Raw genomic sequence first — 12,067 nt, forward strand, 5'->3', positions numbered from 1 at the left:
TTCTAACTTCATCTTTACTCAAAAATAATTTTTTTAGACAAAGTTTTCGTTCAAACTTTGAAATATCTATGAACGTCTGGAATTTATTGATGGCCACAGACGGGGCATATTTTAGTCCCTTTTCTAATACTTTCTTCTCATCATTAGTCAATATATGGGAACTGATGTTAAATATTTTCACCCCTTCCTCATGGATACCTTCATTAACCTCACTAATATTTTTCTTTTTCCTTCTATTTTTCTTAACTCCTGTTTTTTTCTTTCTTTTCTTAACCTTTTTAGACAATCCACCTCTTCTCCCCCTTCTTGTACGGTATTTTATCTCCGTCTCGTGTTCTGTCTGCCCCCTCCTAAAAAACGGGCAGAATCCTCTCTACTGTTAAAAACCTCAAACCTATTCCTTGTCTCCAAAGGGGTACGATCCCTATTTCTATATGTTTTTTCTCGTTCCCAATCATTCCATCCTTCTTCTCTTCTGCCATTTCTATATTCCCTATCCTCCTTATGATCTTGATCTCTCCAACCCCTTTGTCTGTATTCTCTATCCTCCTTCCTGTCATCATTCCTCCAACCCCATTGTCTGGGTCCTCTTGGGTAAAAATTGTCCTGCTCTCTATATCTGGTTCTATTATTATACAGCCCACTTTGGACTGTTTTACGGGGGGGTACTTGACTCCTTTTTTGTTCCTCCCTATGATTATCAAATCTATCTGGATGTAAGATCTGTTTTCTTTCTTTTCCACCATCTCTATCTGTTATTATTTTAGGGGTTTCCCTATTCTCATCACATATTTCTCCTGACTCTTTTTTATCCCTAATAAACTTCCTCATTTTTCTTTCTACTAATACTTTTTCATTCTTTTTAATATTGTTTTCTATCCTTTCCTCCAACATTTTATAATCAGATATATCAGCAAATGGGACAATGAGATCTTTGCACTTCTTTATCTCATCATCCAAGTGTGTAAGCTCTCTCCTTCTTTCATTGACAATGAGGTTCATCAGTGAAAATGAACATTCACTGACGATACGTTCCCATTCATCTTTTTATCTGTAATGGGAATTTTTATTTACAAAAAGTCGGTACGGTCATGGGCACCAGGTTCGCTCCGAGCTATGCCAATATTTTCATGGGCCAATGGGAGGAGTCGGTTATTTGGCATAACAATCCGTTTGGAGCGAGCCTGGTGTCCTGGAGACGTTATATCGACGACGTGTTTTTTATATGGAAGGGAAGTCGTGAAAATTTGGACCAGTTTTGTCGGTATCTTAATGATAATATTCTAAATATTGAATTTACATTTGATATTGATGTACAAAAGGTCAATTTTTTGGACATAACTATAACGATAGAGAATAATCAGATCCACACTAAAACTTTTACTAAGCAAACAGACTCCAGGACTTATATTGAGTACAGTAGTTGCCACCACAAAAACTGGCCATATTCTATTCCCCTTGGTCAGTTCAAACGTACTAAAAGGAACTGTACCAATGAGCATGTGTACATACAACAAGCTAGTGATCTTCAAGATAGATTTAAAAAATGTGGTTATAAGAAGGAGATCATAGAATCAGCTATACAGAGAGCCAATGAAGTAAACAGAGTCGATCTTTTAGATAATAAATCTTTAGGACAAATTAAGAATGAAAGGTTTGAGTGGGCTTTTATTACCAGTTTTAATTCCCAACATAAAATGTTGGAAAAATCTTTTAGGAAAAACTGGAATATTTTAAAAAAAGATCCCATAGTGGGGGATAAGATTCCAGAACGCCCCATTTTTATTTATAAAAAAGCCCCCAACCTGAGAAATGTCTTAGTAAATAGTTATTTACCACCTGTATGGCGGGAACCAAGGATCATTACGAAAGGATTTCATCGATGTGGCATGTGCATAGGGTGGCGAGAGATAAAAAGTGATGGCACCAAAAAATTGGACAAAATCTGTATCAATGACAAAAATGTCTTGATCAAAGATTTTATCACATGCAATACAAGCAATATAGTTTATTGCATTGAATGTACATGCCACCTATTTTATATTGGTCGTACCTCACGAGCATTGAAAGTGAGGATAGGGGAGCATTGCCGTAATATTAAGAGGGGACTTGATACCCATGCTTTGTCGTCCCATTTTAAGAAATTCCACAATTGTTCTCCCAAACATATAATTAGATTTGCAGGAATTAAATTATTAAAGTCCAATCCTCGCCAACGAGATATTGCCTCTCGTTTGGCAAAAAGTGAGATGCAGTTAATATATGAATGTAATACTCTAATACCATATGGTTTAAATAGTGATTTTGAACTGAAATGGTTCCTTTAGCTTTCTCTTGTTATACTGCCAATTTCTGCACCATTGCACTTTCATTCGTGTTAGTTTTTTTAATATTGTGTTCCTCCATTTTAATTTTGTGTCCCCTTTTTTGTAATGCTGCTACGTTTGGCTTTGCACTGATTTGTCAATTCTTAATGGCATCCGTTTTGATGTTTTTTATTAGTTTTTTTAGAAAGGATTCAATTTATCTATTGAAATGTACATTTATTGTTTACATCCGTGACTTCCGCCCATCCGCCGATGCCGCTATGGAACGCACTTCCGCCCGGACATCAGTAAAGCGGAAGTGCATGACGAAGGAGTATGTACGTGACTCCCTTGGTGATTAGCGGCCGTAAGAGACGACTAGCTGTGACGGCCAGTCGGGTCCATTGGAGATGACGTAATCGGAGAACGGCAAAAAGGCGGGAAATTACGTGTTGAATGGGATCGAATGATTGGTCAATAGAGACTTTAAAAGGATTATGGGATTACATGTTAGCACACTGCCTTGAAAAAGACCCCATTGAGAGGGTTGAAACGCGTTGGTTGTTTGTGCTAATGGACCTCTGTTCCCGGAGCTGCTCCTGAGTATCCTGAACGAAAACCAGTTTGGCCTTATCCTGAGTTTGCCTGCCCGGGTGGTTTGCTCGTTGTGGATGAATAATAAGAGCTTGATTGAGAACTGCTTTCCATCAGTTCTCCACCCATTCTGGTAATTGTCCAGGCCTCTAGGGGCACTGCTGCAGGACATTTTATTGTGTGACATATCTGTATTTGCTTTAATAAAGTTTGTTCGTTGTGGATGAGTAATAAGAGCTTGATTGAGAACTGCTTTCCATCAGTTCTCCACCCATTCTGGTAATTGTCCAGGCCTCTAGGGGCATCGTTGCGGGACAATTTATTGTTTGACATATCTGTATTTATTTTAATAAATTTGTTGTATTACACATGATGTGATATGTCTTTTCCCACATGTGGAGTGGACACCATACAGAATTGAAGGTGGTTCGGAGGATCTTTGAAGTTGTAGTAAGGAACGTACACTCTATTTCCTTTTCACCTTGGTGGTGTTTACACTCTATATGGGTGGCGCCCATTTTAGTGGAATCAGATATTCCTATATTTTCTAGTATTGCTCAAAAGGGTTTGGAGAGACACTTTTTTTGATTTCCACTATACCGGGCTGCCTTAATTTATTTGCGCAGGGATTTATCACCTTAAGTCATTTTTTTGCAAACCTCATATACCTGCTTTCACCTTTGTATACAATTTAAAACACGTTTGGGCGCTTGTGTTCTCCATTTCTTATACAGGTTGAGTATCCCTTATCCAAAATGCTTGGGACCAGAGGTATTTTGGATATCGGATTTTTCCGTATTTTGGAATAATTGCATACCATAATGAGGTATCATGGCAATGGGACCTAAATCTAAGCACAGAATTCATTTATGTTTCATATAAACCTTATACACACAGCTTGAAGGTCATTTTAGCCAATATTTTTTATAACTTTGTGCATTAAACAAAGTGTGTCTACATTCACACAATTCATTTATGTTTCATATACACCTTATATACACAGTCTGTAGGTCATTCAATACAATATTTTTAATAACTGTGTGTATTAAACAAAGTTTGTGTACACTGAGCATCAAAAAACAAAAGTTTCACTATCTCAGTCTCGCTCAAAAAAGTCCGTATTTCGGAATATTTCGTATTTCGGATATTTGGATATGGGATACTCAACCTGTATATATATATATATATATAAATCCAGAGAAGAACGGCACTGGAGACAGTCACATGCAGTGAAGAAATGTATTGAACAGGCTACAGCTGTTTCAGGGCTTCTGCCCTTTCCTCAGGCCAAATACATAAAAAGACAAACAAACATAGAACACTTACCCAGCAAAATACCCCCGGAGCACACCCGCCGCCGCGTCTCCTCCACGCCGTCCTGCTTCCGGGTACGAAGCCGCCAGGTCATTTCCGCCCAGCACGTAGCTTGTCGCCATGGCAACCCGGCGCTTGCTAGTCACCCAGGCGCAACCGCTCTGTCTCGGAAACCCACAGGCCGCTCCCCCCATGATCAGGCGCTGGATGGGTACGGACTCCAAGGGTGCTCCCTATAATAAGAATACATACACAAACATTAAACCATGGTGCATAATAAAAAAGCATTAAAAATGCATACATTCTATACGTGGCACTTTCTAAGATATGAAAATCCATTTATAATGAAATCACACTGATACTGGCTGATACAAATGTACATTGTACAAAAGAACACCAATTAACTGTAACAGTACCACAACCTTCACCCAGAGAAACCTCTAGGTAATGTTGTGGAGTAATACGATGACCCAGGGACACCACCGGGTCAAAGAAAAATGAATGAATCAAAAAGGATATTGGTGAAAACTAAAAAACCCAAAGTCACATGTTTCTAAATAAACACGTTCCAATTAACTTTTTCATTGAGGTCCCGTGGCCAAAAGGTATCCAACCTCATGATCCACCGGGTCTCTTTCTCCAACAGGATCCTAGCCCTATCTCCACCTTTCAGTGTCGGTGGAACATGTTCTATGCCAAAATATTTTAAAGAGTTGATGGTATGCTGAGCTGATAAAAAGTGTCGGGCCACCGGCTGGTCTACCGGTTTGCCCTCCAATATCAATTTAATGGCTGAACGATGAGCCGCCATGCGTTCACTGAATTTTCGTATGGTCTGCCCAATGTAGAACAAGCCACATGGGCAGACTATGGCATAGACAACATACGATGTGCTACTTGTAATCACCTGTCTGATGTTGAATGTTACGTTACGTATTGGATGTCTAAATTCTTTACAAGCAATCATGTGTTTACACGTAGCATATTTAGGACACCGATAGCAGCCAGGGTTTTTTTTATGGATGACTACTTCATCCAACCTCTTCATTCCTGAAATGTCTGTTTTTACAACAAGATCACGGAGATTGGCCCCCCTCCTAAAAGCTGTAATAGGTTTTAACCCTTTAAAAGATGGCAAATCCGGGTCTGACGCCACAATTGGCCAGAGGGCATGCGTAGCCCTGCGAACAATAGGGCTGGCAGTTGAGAAATCACACGGCCACAGATTTCTAGATGCTTTCGGTTTTGGATGTAGTAAATCGTTCCTGGACATTTGGAGTACCCTAAACTTCTGCTTCTGTAACAAAGACCCATTGTCCGTGGGTTTGGAAAAAATCTCCGTGGAAATCACCCCATCATTCACCATGATTTTCACATCGAGGAACGTAACTTCCTTTTCGTTACATGTGTAGGTGAATTTGATCGGTGATGGCAAGGAGATTTTTTCCAAACCCATGGACCGGAACACATTGCTGATGGCCTCCAGTCATAACCCTGAATCCCTGAAGAAGGGGCTTCCACTGTCACAAATGATGCGGGTGGCACGCATCACAAGTGACAGGGATAAAATCCCTGAATTATTAAATAACATGATTTTGAAATTCCTGGCCAGGGGATACAATGGGTCTTTGTTACAGAAGCAGAAGGATAGGGTACTCCAAATGTCCAGGAACGATTTACTACATCCAAAACCGAAAGCATCTAGAAATCTGTTGCCGTGGCCGTGAGATTTCTCAACTGCCAGCCCTATTGTTCGCAGGGCTACGCATGCCCTCTGGCCAATTGTGGAGTCAGACCCGGATTTGCCATCTTTTAAAGGGTTAAAACCTATTACAGCTTTTAGGAGGGGGGCCAATCTCCGTGATCTTGTTGTAAGAACAGACATTTCAGGAATGAAGAGGTTGGATGAAGTAGTCATCCATAAAAAAAAACCCTGGCTGCTATCGGTGTCCTAAATGTGCTACGTGTAAACACATGATTGCTTGTAAAGAATTTAGACATCCAATACGTAACGTAACATTCAACATCAGACAGGTGATTACAAGTAGCACATCGTATGTTGTCTATGCCATAGTCTGCCCATGTGGCTTGTTCTACATTGGGCAGACCATACGAAAATTCAGTGAACGCATGGCGGCTCATCGTTCAGCCATTAAATTGATATTGGAGGGCAAACCGGTAGACCAGCCGATGGCCCGACACTTTTTATCAGCTCAGCATACCATCAACTCTTTAAAATATTTTGGCATAGAACATGTTCCACCGACACTGAGAGGTGGAGATAGGGCTAGGATCCTGTTGGAGAAAGAGACCCGGTGGATCATGAGGTTGGATACCTTTTGGCCACGGGGCCTCAATGAAAAAGTTAATTGGAACGTGTTTATTTAGAAACATGTGACTTGGGGTTTTTTAGTTTTCACCAATATCCTTTTTGATTCATTAATTTTTCTTTGACCCGGTGGTGTCCCTGGGTCATCGTATTACTCCACAACATTACCTAGAGGTTTCTCTGGGTGAAGGTTGTGGTACTGTTACAGTTAATTGGTGTTCTTTTGTACAATGTACATTTGTATCAGCCAGTATCAGTGTGATTTCATTATAAATGGATTTTCATATCTTAGAAAGTGCCACGTATAGAATGTATGCATTTTTAATGCTTTTTTATTATGCACCATGGTTTAATGTTTGTGTATGTATTCTTATTATAGGGAGCACCCTTGGAGTCCGTACCCATCCAGCGCCTGATCACGGGGGGAGCGGCCTGTGGGTTTCCGAGACAGAGCGGCTGCGCCTGGGTGACTAGCAAGCGCCGGGTTGCCATGGCGACAAGCTACGTGCTGGACGGAAATGACCTGGTGGCTTCGTACCCGGAAGCAGGACGGCGTGGAGGAGATGCGGCGGCGGGTGTGCTCCGGGGGTATTTAGCTGGGTAAGTGTTCTATGTTTGTTTGTCTTTTTATGTATTTGGCCTGAGGAAAGGGCAGAAGCCCTGAAACAGCTGTAGCCTGTTCAATACATTTCTTCACTGCATGTGACTGTCTCCAGTGCCGTTCTTCTCTGGATTTACATGATGAATTTCTGAACTGGCACGGAGCAAGTTGTTTTAAGAGCTTGGGAGTGCTTTGCAAGTATATATATATATATATATATATATATATATATATATAATTTGTCTGTTTTTAAACCTGCAGCTCGGTTCGAACTGTGTGGGTCAAAGGGATTATAGATGCACGTGAACAAAGGCACTTGAGTAAAGCGGACCAACCAACCATTAAAAAAACAATAGATATATTATTTTTATTTCTCTATTTTTAAACTTGCAGCTCGGTTTGAACTGCATGGATCACAGGGCTTATAGATGCACGTGAACACAGCGTATTGAGTAAAGCACAGCCAATACAGCTGAGTACAGTGCACCACACAGCAATATGCAGCATGCCCCTATATACACAGTCACTATCCTGCACAGCCACAATGAGTCTGGAGTCTCTGGATGGACATAGCACACCCTAAACAGCAGGGTACAGCACAGTGTGCCCCTATATACAGTCACTATCCTGCACAGACACAATTAATCTGGAGTCTCTGGATGGACATAGGGGCTGATTCAGAGATGGATGCATCCATGTGTCCGTATGCAGCGCCTGCGTCCATCTGGTCATCCAGGAAGGATGCAGCCGCAAGATGATTGACAGCGGCGGGCATTACGGTGACGGGCCAAACAAGGGGGTGCCGTGAGCATTTTCAGGGAGGCTGCATGATGTCACACGCAGCTGCTCTGATTTAAAAAATGGCGGCAGACCACCTGACAGCACAGCCAGGCACCCTGTGCTGGGCGGCCTCCAGCATGTGAGGAAATGGACGCAGATCTGGCTGCGTATGCAGCGATCTGTGTCCATCTCTGAATCAGGTCCATAGCACAGACTAAACAGAAGAATACAGCACAATGTGCCCCTATATACTGTCACTATACTGCACAGTCACAATTAGTCTGGAGTCTCTGGATGGACACAGCACAGCCTAAACAGCAGAGTATAGCACAGCATTCCTCAGTGTGCATTTAAAGAAATTACACGAGTCCTGGCCGCAGTGCCTTATTTGAGTCCCTATATATATAAGTCCTGCGAGAATCCAATGACGATCTGCCTTGACGTGGAATCAGAGTCTGGCGGGAACAATGTTTGGAGCAGCTCAGGTTCTGTGAAAGAGATTTTATATATATATATATATATATATATATATATATACAGGGGCGGATTGGGAATCAAAAGTGGCCCTGGAAAAATTTCTAAAAGTGGCCTCATGTGGGCGGCACCGAATCAACTGTAGGTGGAGCCAATACCAAAGTAGGCGGGATTAATACTTCAAAATGTAATGTACATGGAGTTACACCAACAAAAGGCAGAACATGTTATATTAGCTGGATGTAACACTTCAAAAAGTTTAGAAAGTATTGTGTTGTAGCAGACAGAAGTAATTAAGAATTTAAAACTGGGGTGACATTTAATCCTCTGCACACTCACTAAATAAATTGTAAGGCAATTATAGCTACTTCATGCTATATTCTGTTACAGTGGTTCTCAAGCTGGGTCCTCACGGGGCACAAGCAGGGGTGCCATGGGATGTGGTCCAGGACCAAAACAGTGATTGGCAGCCACTATCACTGGTTTTGCCTATCATAAACGTAGGGACAGAGAAAGAGATGCAGCAGGGATGTATGTACAAAGAGAGGCCGCAGGGAAGTATGGACAGAAGCAGCAGGGATGTAGGGACACAGAGGCAGCAGTAACATACAGTAGGGACAAAGGCAGGAGGAACATACAGTAAGGACAGAGAGAGAGAGAGAGGCAGCTATTAGTGGTGACAATGGGTGAGGGGTGAAAGGCTGTGAGTGATAAGGTGGGTAGCGGGTGTGGGGTGACAGGCTGTGAGTGGGGGTAGCGGGAATGGGGTGACAGGCTCTGATTGGGGTCAATGGGAGTGGGGCGACAGGCTGTGAGCAAGAAGGGAGTGTCGTGGGTTCGGGGTGACAGGCTGTAAGTGGGGGTAGTGGATATGGGGTGACAGGCTGTGAGTGGGGTTAGTGGGAGTGCCGGATAAAAAAATATATTCACCTGAAATCTAAGGCTTCTGTGACTGGATGGCTCTCCTCCGCCAGGGAGAGGCAGCTGTCAGCAGTTGCCAGACTGTGTGGTGACCTCTATTCTGTGGGTATGCAGCTCCACCAAAGTTCTTCTTCCCCTGACACAGCTTGGCACACACGTGATGTCATCACAAGGGGCGGATTTAATTCATTAAAAGACATTGGGAGGAAGAGCTGCTCGCCCCACCCTACTTACGTCTTTGGTGGGGACAGAGAGAGAGACAGGGACAGACTGAGAGAGGCAGTGGGGACAGAGAGAGACAGCAGGGACAGATAGAGATAGCAGGGATATAGAGTGGCAGACAGGGACAGAGAGAGAGATAGCAGGGACAAAGAGAGAGAGCAGACATAGAGAGAGACAGCAGGAACAGAGTGAGAGAGACAGCACGGTCAGAGAGAGACAGCAGAGAGAGACAACAGGCATAGAGAGAGAGACATCAGGGTCAGGGAGAGACAGCAAGGTCAGAGAGAGAGACAGCGGGGACAGAGCAAGAGAGACAGCAGGGACACAGAGAGCGAGAGACAGCAGGGACGTAGAGAGAAAGCAGGGTCAGGGAGAGACAGCAGGGACTGAGAGAGAGAGAGAGAAAGAGAGCAGGGTCAGAGAAAGACAGCAGGGACAGAGAGAAAGAGAGCAGGGACAGAGAAAGTAAGGATAGAGAGAGCAGAGTCAGAGACAGAGAGAGCAGGGTCAGAGACAGTAGGGACAAAGAGAGAGAGAGAGCAGGGTCAGAGAGAGAGAGACAGTAGGTACTATGTAACATTACCAACTTGCAGTAATGGGCCCTACACACGTACCGATCTGCCTCCGAGCTGCCCGACGGCGGATACGGCCGACGGGCGACCTGGCGGCAGGGGGAGTTGACGGGGGGAGTGAAGTTTCCTCAATCCCCTATCACCCGGGTCCATAGCACTGCATGCTAATATGGACAATCTCGTCCATATTGGCCTGCATGCATAAGCGACGGGGCACCAACGATTAACGAGCACGGGGCCGCGCTTCGTTAATCATTGGTGCCTCCACACTGCACGATATGAACTAGTTCTCGTTCATTAATGAACGAGAACGTTCATATCGTGCATTTTATCTGCCAGTGTGTAGGGCCCATAAGGAATTACGGTTCTGCTCTGCAGAAGTCTCCCAGTCAGTGCAGCCGTGCATGGGGAATGCCGTGGAGGAGCGGGAGTCGGAACCTGCGGCAGCTTACATTCGCAGCAGTGTGAGGAGGTGGAGCCATAAGTGAGGAGAGAAAAGGGCAGTGTTCTGTGTTGTGTGACATGGCGGCTGCTGCGGCGCGTCAAATCAGCAAACATCCCCGGCCGAGGTCACTTACCCACACTTGTGGAGATGTCACACCTGCAGGACTGCTGCCTTCCATCCCTCCCGCGGCGGCACAAACTGCTGATATGGCAGAAGTGTAAAAAAAAAAAAATATACACACATGGTGCAGAGCCTCCAGGATCTGGACATCCTACCCACCCATGATGCTCCGTGGGCAACTTCCCCACCCCCACCCTTACATACTCCTACTGGCCCGGCAATGACATCGGGTGTGGCTACCCAGTTCCACACTCCCCAACTACCCCTACAGATCGGAGGCGGAGCAGTGGGAGGCTGGTAGAGCTCTTCATTCAGTAAACACCCTTGAAAGACGCTGCACAGGTTACACTGACCTGGCCGGCTGCGCCCTCCTCTGTCAGACCTGTCATGGTACCAAGGGCAATCACCCTGCTCGCCCCGACCTAGATACGCCTCTGGTTGTCCCTGTCATTCACTTGTCCCCCCCCCCCCCCCCCTCAGATCTCCATTTATTTACCCAGACAGATCTCTATGTACCACTGGTAGGGCAGCTCTGCAGGCAGCATGTCAGTCTACAAAAAAAATGGCCTGCAAGCTGCAGTGTCAGTGCTACATGGAGATCTGTCTGATTGGAGCAATCAGGACAGACTCAATGGCCCCATTTCTCAAGTCCTGGCTGCTTCTTCCCTCCCTGGAGACAGGCCAGCGTCACATCACAGTCAGGGCCGGCCCAAGCCCCAAAAAATTGGTACACAAATATAGATTTTGGCGCCCCTCCCCAATTTAAAATAAGCTTAGTGCATTACAGTAGTGTCCGTCAGTCACATTACACCACACAGTATTACCTCTTATATATGTTAGGGCCCCTTACACACATTCCACCACAGTAGAGGTGGAAGGGAGTGCCCAGCTGAAAACCATGGCTTCTGTACACGGGTGGTATTCAGTATGCCGAATGATGGGATCCCGGCGCACAGTATACCGGCACCGGAATCCCGACACCCGGCATACCGACAGCTATTCTCCCTCGTGGGGGTCCACGACCCCCCTGGAGGGAAAATAAAATAGTGTAGCGCGCCACCGTGCCCACAGCGTGGCGAGCGCAGCGAGCCCGCAAGGGGCTCCTTTGCGCTCGCCCCGCTGTCAGTATGCCGGCGGTCGGGCTCCCGGCGCCGGTATGCTGGTCGCTGGGAGCCCGAGCGCCGGCATACCGTACTACACCCCTGTACACAGCACACACATCAGTGGCCTATCTAATACATGATAAAATCATATGTGTAGGGTGATTGCTAGCATACTGCACACCAGGCACACATGGAGATGGCTCACTGGAGGGCTGCATGCATTCATGCCCACAATACTGACCATCTGCAATGAGAGAGAGACAGGGACAGCAGAGGCCATGGTAGC

General features: G+C 44.9%; 1 protein-coding gene across 2 annotated transcripts in view; it reads right to left on the reverse strand.

Annotated features, from left to right (window-relative positions):
- Positions 1–12,067, reverse strand: part of TRPC3 (transient receptor potential cation channel subfamily C member 3) — a 423,006-nt gene that overhangs the window by 335,919 nt on the left and 75,020 nt on the right. Inside the window, exon 1 of one of the 2 annotated variants that reach the window (XM_063920259.1) lies at positions 9,329–9,407. The exons of the other annotated variant lie outside the window; for it this stretch is intronic. The gene's annotated coding sequence lies outside the window, so the exon portion shown is untranslated. Of the gene's footprint in view, positions 1–9,328; positions 9,408–12,067 lie in introns of those variants that run through there. 2 annotated transcript variants of the gene reach the window in all.

This window comes from Pseudophryne corroboree, chromosome 1 (genome assembly GCF_028390025.1).
Source record: "Pseudophryne corroboree isolate aPseCor3 chromosome 1, aPseCor3.hap2, whole genome shotgun sequence".
Lineage (NCBI taxonomy): Eukaryota > Metazoa > Chordata > Amphibia > Anura > Myobatrachidae > Pseudophryne > Pseudophryne corroboree.